Source organism: Furipterus horrens, unplaced genomic scaffold, assembly GCF_987537825.1.
Source record: "Furipterus horrens unplaced genomic scaffold, mFurHor1.1.pri manual_scaffold_7, whole genome shotgun sequence".
NCBI classification, from domain to species: Eukaryota; Metazoa; Chordata; class Mammalia; order Chiroptera; family Furipteridae; genus Furipterus; species Furipterus horrens.
Window position 1 is genome coordinate 121859212 of NW_028327177.1, and position 12598 is coordinate 121871809.

Here is a 12598-nt window from a genome sequence, read left to right on the forward strand (position 1 = left end):
GTTGCCAGATGGGCTGTTTCATCTATTTTTGGATTTGTGATGTCAAACCGACCCATTGATGCAGCTATTGCAGTGAGATTTTTGCTGTTGTGACACCTATCAGGATCCAGCTTCACAGCCAAGAGCTGGTTCTTCCTTTCCCACGAGGGACATTCGTCTGTCTATCCTACTCTATGCCCTGGGTTGTCCATGACTTGCAGTGGGTTTCAGAGCTCCAGACGATTTTGAAGTTCTTGTTCAGAATGTGACTTCAATGTCAAGGACATCCCACTCTTCTGGTTACGGAGGCTTCTTTCTGATTTCCTGCCTGGTCTGTCTGAATTTGGACTCACAGCCTCCCTCTGAAAAGTTGAGACTGTCCATTCATCTTTTATGTATACAGTATCCTTAAAATTCTTTTGTTGCAATGTATGGCTCTGCTGTTATGAACCTTATAACAACCTGGACTCAACTCCTTCTCACCTTAGCCACCATGATCAATGTGTTCTTTCCTGTTACTGACCCAGTTTCTCCCTGGCTCTCAAGCCATGTCAACCTACCTCTTCTATCAGGATAGCATAGCATAGCATAGCATACCACTATGGCAGATTTATTGTACGAAGATGACCACAGCAATAGTTCCCATCTCACAGCACCATCTGACATGTGACTTGGACACTGCGCCATCATTGGGTGGATTCCAAGCTCTCTCACCTTGTATCTGTCTCACCAATACAATATGGAGAAAGGATATTATGACTCTAGAACCTAGGTCGAAAGGAAATAAGGCATCAGCCTGGCTGTCTTTTTGAAACCCAGATGCCAAGCTGTGAGAAGCCCAGGACATAGAGAGGCCACCAACAAACAGATGCTCTAGCAGACAGTCCCACTGAGGTTGTACCCAACAGGCGACGTCAACAGCCTGACATGTGAAAGAGGGAGGAGTCACAATGATTTCAGAAAAGCTGCCACTTCCCTGTAACTCCACAGAAGACAGGCAGTCCTCCTCCTCCTCCCTCGCCCACGCAAAAGCGCTCCACTTAATCTCACTATCGTAAGAGGCATTAATAATAGTCATAATCATACTAAGATACTAATATTTATGAGAGATTAAAATAAATGTTTTTTTCCTGCACTGGCAAGCTTGTAGCGGTTTGTTTTGTATATGCAGCAAAAAAGAAAGAAAGAAGAAAGAAAGAAAGAAAGAAAGAAAGAAAGAAAGAAAGAAAGAAAGAAAGAAAGAAAGAAAGAAGAAGGAAAAAAGAAAGAAAAGAAAAGAAAAACATCAAATAGCTGAATATCAGAGGCCTTTAGACCACGTATAGGCAAGGTATGGCCTCGGGCCAAAGTCAGCCTGCTGCATATTTTGATAAAGTCTTATTGGAACTCAGCTCATCTGTTTGCATATTGCCAATGGCTGTTTTCATGTGACAGTGTCAGAGTTGAGTAGTTGTGACAGAAATGGCATGGTCCACAAAAGCTCAAATATTTAATACTTAGCTCCCTTACAGAAAAAAAAAAGAATTGTTTTCCTGAACCATAATCTAAATAAATGGCTGACTTTTGTAACTTTTGACAGCGCATATTTACCATATTTCTACATAATATACTTGTATCCTACCCAGCTATGTAAAATTTTATTTTAATTTGCATACCAAGGGTAAAGCTGCATGTATATACTCATGTATTTGAGTAAAGCTTTCATTAAACTGATATACAACACAGAGATTCTAAATAATCATAATGCCAATGCTGAATCGAGTGTGAGCTAAGGTACTCCAAAACAAATATGCTCATTGTCCAAACCAAGTAATATGACACATTAGAATAAATGTTTCATTTTTCCTTCTGGAATAAAAAAACAGCTGATAAAACCAGAAACTCCTGACTGTTCAGAAATTTAGACTGGGTGGGATATTAAAAGATAAAATACAGGCTGATTTCTCAGGTTTTTAAGTAAAGATAAACACTCTAAAAAAAAGTAACATCTCAACTGCATTAACCTGATCACAAAGTACCTATAAATTAAATGGGCTCTAAGTGTGTTCTCTGTGAAAAAAAAAAATAACTTTATCCCATTGAGGCCCACTTGATTTCTCTCCTTCATTACTTCTGCACTATAAAAAATTTCTGCAGGATAAAACTTAGGAAAACTATCTTATCCTCCCCCATCAATTGCAAGTGTGATGAAAGATGCTACATTAACCCTTTTGGATAAAGAGAATAATAGTGAACAGAAATACTCAGTGGTTTGGCAGTCATGACAAGTAAATTATTCTATCACTGTCCCCAGATAGCTATTGGATCAGAGGTTTTAACACAAAGAAACAATCTGGTTAGAATCTTGCATTATTTGAAGATAGTGGTCTTCACCTACTGTTTCAAAAACCTTTTTAAGATCCATTCTTTGTCAGGGTAATGAGTAATTTCCCTTTTCTAGGACACAAAAGTTAACACATACTGTAACCTGGAAATGACTAAAAGACATACACTATGTCACAAATATATTTTTCCATAACGTTTGTAAATGAGAGATATATGTACTTTTCCTACGGGTAGGAAGATAACTATAATTTCTGATACTCATAGTTTTCTGCAAGACAAATTCTTTAAAATGGGGATATCAATAACTTAGAAAGAATTCTTTACATATTAAAAATGTTTCTTTATGACATTAAAATGCAATAATTTATATGGTCATATATTGAAATTTTAAAAGCTATATAAATAAAAAGCACACTAATTTTCTGTTTAGGAAATTGTCAACCTTATAGGGAAATCTATTTATAACCTTGGACTTTATACTCCATTACCCTATATTTAAATATCACTATATATACTGATCTAAAATGTCTTACTAACACAACTGGAAGCTTGCATTTATGAGTCCTGAACCAATCCTTTCTAGGTTACTGGATTTTCAGTTACTGAAATCACTGCACTAAATAACACCTTAGTTGCCTAAAAGAAGGAAAGCATTTTTCCAAAGCAGAAATTCCTAAGAGTTATTATACATCCTGCAGGACTTTAGTCTCTTCTAATGAAGGTAATCTTGTATCTTTATTTTGATAATTTTGTATATTAATTTAGAAAATTTAATGGCAAAAATAAAAGCCAGACTTTTCTTTTTCTTTTGTATTTAACTCCTGGGTTTTATTTTTCTAGGGAATTCTGTCATTGTCTTGAGAGTATTACAAAATAAACATACACAGGAAAGCTAAGGTTGAAGAGGCTTCAGGAGCAACTCCTAAATTATCTGTTATAAATTTTATATAAAGAGATCAAAGATGTTCTTTTCCAATACACATGAACCTTTTCTGTCTGACAAAGTAATAAAAATAAGAGCATGGTTTTCATTAGCAAAATGTAGACTAGCAAAAAGCTTTGGCCCTTAACCTATCTTCTCTTACTAGCTTCCATGCCAAGGGAAACCACAGTAAAGCATAAAGAGCATAAATGTGGGCAGAAATACACATTTCATAGGTCCAAGGGCTGATATGCAAAAGCAACTGTTTACAGTAGCACCTTACAGGTGTCAGTGGCTTTTGCAAAACAATCCAAGAGACATGGTGATATCAATTAGAAACCCAAAATAGGGCTAGTGGTAATTAAGGATTATGGGAGGATTAAGCATTTTGCTGCCTAAGAAGAGACAGAAAGGCAAAAACCATGGGAGGAATCAGAACTCAGTTCAGGTCCTAGCTCTGCCTCTAACAAATTTGTTGATCTCAATCAAGTCATTTAACTCAGAACCTTGTCTTTATCTGCAAATTAAGAATGTCTGCTTCCAAGAGTTAGGTACTCCCATAACCTTCACAAACCTCTAGTATAGAATTTCTAAACTACTTTGTCGTAGCTTTTTGTTCTCTAAAGCGAGTTACTGGGTGACAGGAGCCACATCTGAAAACACTGCATACTTGCTAAATGTTGTTTAAAGGAACATTTCATCTGAAGAGTTATTTTAGGATTACATATCCTTAACATTAAGCTAGGCACATGCTGGTTAATAATATTTGTGTCTTCTTCTACCTTCCTCATATGCTCTAGAGTTAGATGCACCACACCTGCTATTTTCTCCTGGAAAATCATTTCCTACCCTGGGATATATTTTGGGTTTATTTCTTCTTTTACCAATCCTGATGACAGAACTTGTGTTGTGCATATTAGTTTTCATCTGTGCGGCATCTTACATATTGCAAAAATATTTATAGATAAATGAGTGGGTATGAGAGAATGGATAAATAAAACCAGTAAACAACCTAAATTTCATGATTCAGACTTAAATCTCTCCCTGACCATTTCATAAAAGGATGAAAAAGATTTTCTTTTCCACAAGTTCATCTACTTCCTAGGCAGCATGATAGGAATGCATTATTTTTTCCCCTGGTTTTACTTAATTCTACTAGAGAACTCGCAGCAAATCAGAAAACTGAACAAAAAATAAAACAAGGCCCAAATGGGTATCATTACTGCTACACATTCTGCATCTTGACCTTCACCTTGGAGTTTGGCCAGGGACCAACTGTTAGTGCAACTGTTAGTCAGAGGGTGATCGATTTGAGCAATCACATAAGTGTAAAATGTTGTCAAGGCTGCCCCCAAACTGAGTCATAGCAAAAGCAAACTAGGCACTGACTGTGCACAGTCTGAGTGGCAAGACTCTACCCCACAGAGTTAAATGTGCTCTCTGCCCTTAAATTTAAGTCGATACTAATGTTACAAGTTGAAGTCAGTGCATAGTCAATCTGGCTCAATAGAGCTTTTAAAAATGTTCTTAACTTTCATCAAAAACTGAAGTAGCACAGTAATTTAATAATGAATCTGAATGCAATTACGATAATTAAAATAACAACTTAATTTTATGCTGTCTCTGAGAAATGTTCAACCCAAGGGTGGCATATTCAAAGTCTGAGTTACACTGGTTAATGCCTTTGATTTGTATTATAAAGTGGTAAATGTAATAAAGTTCAATCAGTCAAATTTACTATTACTATGTGCTTCAGTGTGTGTTAGTTTTTGCTGTTAAAATATATCTTAGGATGGTCTCCCACAAAATAAAAGTAATATATCACTATTCATTGATTATTTTCATGTAAAACTGCTAATTGCTGGGATAAAGATGTATAGGACAGAGGTGTATCCTTCATCAAGAAGGTGATCATTTGACAGGGTTGACAAGTAGGGAGATATACCATTTCAACAGGCACTGGAACACAGTGCTGACACAGAAGGCTGGAAGTAGAAACCAGCCAGCCGAAGAGTGGTAATGCACTTGTACATGTTTGTGTGTGTCCTTGCACATATGCGCTAGCACACAGCACGTGCATCCTCTGTGTGTAAGTGCATGATGCATGGGATGGGGTGAGACATGAAGGAGGACTCTCCAGGCAAAAGAATGTGTAAGCCGTGCTTTTAGTCCTCAAGTAATTTTGTTGGGCTGGAGTTAAGGAGAGTTGTAGAGGCCTCACAGAATGATAGGCAAGGGCTAGATTGCAAAAAAAAGTCCTGACATCACGTTTAGAGTTTGGAGTTCATAAAACATAAATGCAATTGCAATTCTTAAATTAAACATCTGTTTCAGTTTGGGTTTTGCTACGAATTCAGTGTAAGCTTATGCTTCCTAAGTACAAAAAATTTTCTGGTAACATAGTTTGTTTTACACTTCATGTCTATTACTGTTAGATATCAAACCCTTCACCTTCCCACTTTGGAAACAAAGTACTCTAACTGTCCACATGATTTTAGAGGTGCCCTTTTCACATTCTGTCATACTTGATTAATGCTAAATTTTTATTATAGTTAAAATTCTACCTTTAGGAATTATTTTGCAGTTGAATAATTTTATCATTATATAAGGTAATATTTATTCAATTCCTAAGAATAGCATAAAAATAGCCAAAAAGACCCCACCCTATCAGAAAGTAAGAAAACATATACAAATGCACACAGATACAGATGTTTCTGCCAATATGACATCTGTAGACAAAGCCACCGAGAATTTAATTTAACTTAATTAAAAAAATTCATCCAGATGTATAGTATTTCACAGTTACTAAGTAGGTGTTTAGTTCATTATTTACTTTATAGATTTGCTCTTTATGATAAAGACAAACAGTCACATACGCAGACATTCACATACAAGTAAGAGACCCAGTTGCTTCAGACTATAACATAAAATTATCACTAGCTTGCCAGTTTAGTTTCAGTTCCTCTCTTATCTTGCACGCCACACATCAGCACCTGGACAAAGCTGTGTGACAGGCTAAGCAGTTTAGGTCCTTGCTGCTTCCCTCATTCATTATGTTGAAAAACAACATGTTCTTGTCCACATACATGTAACGTACCTGGGTAAAAACTTTTATCAGCTGAATAGAACTAGCAAAATAAGATTAATCTGGATTTCCTCATGCACAAAAAGAATATGATAGAATTTTTTTTTTGTTTTGTTTTTTTTGTTATTCCACATCATCCCAAATATACAAGTTGTCGTCACTCATTCACATACAAAGATCCTGGAACCACAATATTCACATGAGCATTAGGTGGTTTCTCTTCCCTCTTCTGAAATTCCCTTCTTTTTTTTTCAATCTTTCTAGATATCTGCTACCACCACACTCTGCTAGCACTTATCACACATCTTGAGAAAGGAATACTTGAGAAAGTCTCTTTCTTTGACCAAGCCGAAGCATGTCATGAGCCAGTGCTAAGAAAAGAAAAAGCACTTAAAAAAAATAAAAGGTCTCACAATGGTCCTTCACCTCCTGTGCCAAGATGCTTGCAATTGGGTCCTTTATCATAGCAGTGATTGTCCAGGGAGGCTTTGTTTGGGACAATGGGTCAGAAAAGAAAGACCCCAGGAGCTAGCACAATTTCCACTACATCAAGGAGGCATTTGTACACCACTGCACCAGATCTATAAGTGCTGGTGGAAATGTGCCCCTTTTCAAACCACTTTATATCGCCTCTTAAAGTACAACAGAGGTATAGATTCATAAGGCACAAAAACGTTTATTTTTTCTTCTTAAAGAAAATGTATAATGCCCATTATAAAGACCTGATATAGTGGGATATTTTAAGGACAGATATTAAATACAGAATCTTGCATATAAATATACAAAATATTTATATATAATATACACCACACTATAGCATCTATATTGTCCCTGGCTGGTTTAGCTCAGTGGATTGAGCGTTGGCCTGCGAGCTAAGTGTCGCTGGTTCGATCTTCCAGTCAGGGTACATCAGAGAAGGAAAACTCTGATTCCAAAAAACCTCCGCTGCCTTGCGGCATACCTCTTCAGGGGAAAGGCTAAGGGAGTAAACCCTGACAGAAAATCCGGAGCCGGAGTCCCTAAGGCGGTTTGACGTTGTAGTCAACACCGACAACTCCTGCGGCGCACCTGAAGCCAAGCTGTATTGACTCCGTCTTTCCCTTGGATCCTTCAGCTGCGAAGAGAGGGGGGGTCTGCTGCATGGGCAACAGCAGACCCTCCATATCACCCTGCCCAGGCTCTGTAGCTTCAGCGTCATCGCAAGATGTCGATTCAACACGGGAGGAGACAGATACGATGTCACTCCCGAGTCGGACTGCACAGCCATTCTCGGCGGTGCAGATAGACTCTTAAGAAGCTACACCATCGTCTCTCGAGACGGACGGCTGCCGACGACGATAGCATCTATATGTATACATGTAATACAATATTGAAGATACATGGCTTCCTGACGTCAAGACCAGCTTGTACTTTGTGATAATTTGGGATATTTGTTTAAAGCCTATGTCAAGAAAAGCAAACTTTTCCCATCTTCCTTTTGAAAACAGAAACAAAGCTAATTCTTACTTGTCTTCCACTGAAAACTGTGTGTCTATTTTCTAAATGACACTGGGTTTGGCTTTTCCTTACAAACTATTCATCTACCACCCTGATTTCCAGATGATCATTCTAATGATTCACCTCCTAACTAAATGAAAAAAAAAAAAAATGTGTGTGCTTAGTTTTGCCTGGCACTGAACTTGATATAAATAAGTTAATGCTCAGGAAAGGAAAGAGCCCAGACTTGATAACCTTATAATTGACAGACTTTCCCAAAGAGGCTTTGTTTCCTGATGTATTTGTTTGCAGTTGCTGGCCTTTATTTTCCATCGGATATCTCCTTTATCATTAGGAAAAATCTCTTTATCACTCTAAGTCCCTGAACAAATAATGTGAATTCCAATAAACATTTAGACTCAATTATTAATCCAGAGCAAATAATGCTCCTTTGCATTCAATAGACTTTCTCAACAATAGACTCAGAAGTATGTCACTCTTGAGAGAGGAGTGCAACATCCTTGGATTATAATTTTATGTTTAAAAAAGAAAAAGGGAGGGAAAAATGGATACAAAAAAGACTAACTCATAAGTGAAAAGTGCAAATTTACATTGCAACATAGTGCCTTTATCTAATGCATACACTGGCAAGTCACTGGGACTTGAGAGAGAATTGTGTAATAGAATCCAGGAGAAATGTTCTCAGATCTTACCAGAAAGAAGACTAGGGTAAGTATGCATATTTAATAGGCTAATTAACTCCTGATGGGGCATTAGAAATGTTAAACATTCTTTACCTGTGCAACAACAGAATCTCAAAGAAAAACCAAACAAACCTTAGTGGTTAGACTTGATGACCTTTACAGAAACCTGCACCTCTAAAATTTGATGAGCCACATCTTAGAATTCCTTAGGTTAACGGGAACCATTGTTCTTTCATGGAAACATCACTCACAAATAAAAGTCTAAAGCTTTGCTGCTATGCTTCAATTCAAGAACAAAAACACAAAACTCATTGCTGCAAGTTTGAAAACTACATATTCTCTTTTATAAAAAAGCACTCCATAAAAAATAAATAAAAGGATTATTCAAGTATGCACTCTCAACAAACATGCCATCTAGCAATAAAAGCAGGTAAAGGCATAAAAATTATATTTTAAGAAGAATATGATAGAGTGGTTAGGAAATTATGGATTCTTATAGAAATTCATAGGAAGAAAAGAAAAGATTAGAGAAAGACTTTTATAACATTCAAAAGGAGAGTATACGGAACAAAGACAAAAAAAAAATAAAGTGTGTTTCTAGTAGAAAATATTGCAGGTGAGCAATGGAAGAAAAGTTTGGAAAGGTAGTTGTGGTCCAATCACAGAGGGCCATGAAGTTCAGCATAAAGACAAACTGAAGGTTTCTGAATGTGTAAGTGCTGTGACCCCACACACTGACTGGTCTAAACACACAGTTGGAGCAAGGAGATGATTATCAAGGGGCAAGAACTGAGGCTGGGCAATTGTAGGGGTGAGTCACCGATCTGGGATGCCAAAAACTGGGCAGTACCCATGCATGAAAGAGAGAAAGATGTTTCCTGGGACTGTGAGGAGAATGGATTCCAACAACTGAACTAAAGTGCAAACTGAAATAGTGAGAAGGCTACATGTGTGGAATGCTGAGGCATATAAGCACAAGTGACATTTGAAACCATTGTGGAATATTGGATGTTATTGGTCACTAACACTGCCTCACCTCCTTGGAGGAGATTATGTGTCCTTGCCCATTATAATCAGGCTTGGCCATATGACTTGCCAATGGAAGTGAGATACGTTATCTGTGGCTTCCATGAAAAAGCTTAAAAGCCTATTGATTCATGACTCTCTTTTCCCTCTTCCATAGAATTGGTAATATTTAGCTACTGATCGCTTCATTAGCCTGGCCCTGGAGTTAAATCAACATGGAAAGAAAACCACAGCTGATGTGCTGGGTGAGTGAGGAATAATTAGTTGCTGTAAGAGCCACTGGGATTTAGAAGTTGTGATCACTGAAGTATAATCTAGCCTAACTGAACCAATAGGTGATGGGAATAAATAAGATTTCCCAAAAAGGAAAGGAAAGAAAGATCAGAGGATGGCCTAGCATAAGAGTAAACCCAACAACTCTGAATTTGCCATATCATAGGAAAAAAAAGAAAAGAAAAGCAACAACTGAGTTAGACCTGCCACATTACTTTGAGCATGGTATCTTCATTGTTGTCATTACTTTCTCATAAAATCTTGTATATTTTTGTAAAAAAATAATAGTTGCTAGATCAGATAAATTTGAAAATGTTTGCTCTGTGAAATATCCTGTAATAAATAGTGACCCCCCCTCACACACCAACAATATTACTTATGCTGGCAATTTTTTCTTTGTGTAGATTCGCCAACCTAATACTCCTCATCAGAGCACAAGGACTGAAATTATTTTTTAATGTTAGGGAGTATCTTTCTTGCCTAGAGACAGAGGAACTAGGCTTTCTGTGCGCAGTCGGTGGCTGATCGCCGAGCACTGTCTATTACTCACTGTGCCAGCATGCGGGCTGCCATAAGTAATAAATGAGAATCCCAAGATCATAAAGTTAGTGAATAAAAGCCTACCCAATGTGTGATTTAGACATATTGGTTACCCCAAGGCAGTAATTAAAAGCCATATTACATGATTTCGGAATTTAAGTGGAATTGTTTGTCACAATTCTCTTTTTATCAAGTAGATTTGTGATGAAAATTTGTTTTTGATGAGTATTCTAGTTTTTATATTTGAAAAACCACAGAAAACCTCCCAGTCAATTAACTAATTCAAGTCCACATTATTTCTTGCCCTTTTCACTATTGTTTCCAGCCTTCTCTTAAAGTTCTTATCTACCAAATTATTCTATATTTAGCTTTTTAAAAAGCAATTAGTTTTTACTATAGTTGGATTATTTTTATTAAGAATAATTTGGTAAGATTAGTAAAATGTGATTTAATATATTTATACTTTTTGCTTATGGATAAGCCCACAAATCACAAAACAAACTTGTGCATTAAGCAAAATGGTTAATATTTTTTTATTATTAACAAATACATAATCTTTAATTCTAGAGTATTATCTCTCTTACTGTCTGCCTCCAAGTATTCAACTGTTCTGGGAAAAAACCTTAGAGACCCATTTTCTTTTCAGGGTTATCCTCCTTCCTGATTGGTCTCTGGAAATAGGCGGTAATAAAAAGAACAATAGTTCTAAGGAAATGCCAGTTGGTTAGCACAGGTGCCTCTGATTTATGTCGCAATACAAATGGGATAGGGATCTATAAAATGACAGCAACTTTCTTGGACTAATTTTTATAGATAGTTTTGTGGAAATCCCAGTTTGATATAATTTGGCTTAAAACACCTGCTAAGTGTGCTAGAATCTGTAGTGTTCCAATTAATGGAACTAGTTATTTTTTTATTTTTTTGAGTATAGATCCCCATAGATTAGGAGAGCAATGTCCTCCTTGATGTCCATCACTTCCTTTCTTTGACTTCAGAATATTTTTACCGACTTTATAGATTTTACTATCCTTTCTTCCTTTCTGGAATTTTCTCTAGCTCCATCCTGAAAAGGTGTTTCACTATTTCAACACCATTCCAATCATTAGGTAAGGTCTGGCATCTCACTGGGAATCAGTTAATTTTATATAAATTGTCACCCATAGTCCAATCCAAAAATTGTTTCTACTGAGCTTGTAAAACAATAGAGCCTTGATGACTGCCACCCTTCACATTTTGGTCTTTAAGTTGAGGAATGGAAGAATGCACTCATTGCAGAGACAATGCTCGTGGGTGCCTTTTTGAATCCAAGTTAGCAGCTCTACCTGCCATGTTCATGTATATTTTTAAATGACGAGCATCCTCTATGTAACAGGGGCTTTTGCATTTTAAGGAAGAGTCAAGGTAACTCAAATAGTCATTATTCATTAAAATATCTAAGAGTAGAAACACTTGGGGGCAAGCAAACTCTTTATATCAAACCCTTCACAGCAAACTCATCTGTTTAAATCAAAAGCTTAACATTAAATTAATTTTTTGTTCTCCCTACCTACTTTCTTTTTCAAATGAAAGGTATTTCTTTATGGAAAGTATGACGTTAGGGATGCCAGTTTGTTCTCCAATATCTGGTGACAAAAGTTACACTCACCTGCTTCATTATTGCTCATTCTCCCACGGCCCCCAAAAGAAGGGAGTAAGTTTTAAATTAATAGAGACAGGGTTACTGCTTTCCTCGTAAATTTTACATCTAAATTAATAAAATAGCATAATCCAGTTCTTATTTTGGATACTAAAGAAGTGAAGATGACAAGCACTTCTTTTTTACCTTTAGTACGTTGTGACACAAAATCGAATGAATCAGAACCTACACCTGGTGACAGGGCACAAAGATGACAGCAGCACTCAGCTTCAGAGAGCACACAGGGTTCTCAGGAAGGACAGCATAATGCATCTCCTAGTAATACCTGGGTAAGTGACAACAATGTTGTCATGGGAACTTGGGGAGAACATCATTATTCCTTACAGATTCACACAGGAGCAAGCATCTCTCCTGATCCATTGAGTAGCATATAGTGTCTAATGGATGCAACCAAATGTAATAAAGTCACTATAATCTGTTCTATTTGTTCATTGTAGCATTTTATATCTTCATTAGTCAGGCAGAAGAGTCTCTTCTAGGTAAGACATTACCATCTCTGATGACACGAATGCTTCCTGACCATTGCCATTTGTAGGGACTGGAAAAACGTGTACAAGCCCTTCCATTTCAGC

At 36.9% G+C, this 12598-nt stretch overlaps 1 protein-coding gene across 1 annotated transcript in view; it reads right to left on the minus strand.

The window, feature by feature from the left end:
- The window catches only part of ZNF385D (zinc finger protein 385D), a 288666-nt gene that overhangs the window by 69464 nt on the left and 206604 nt on the right, over positions 1 to 12598 (minus strand). The window lies entirely within an intron of this gene.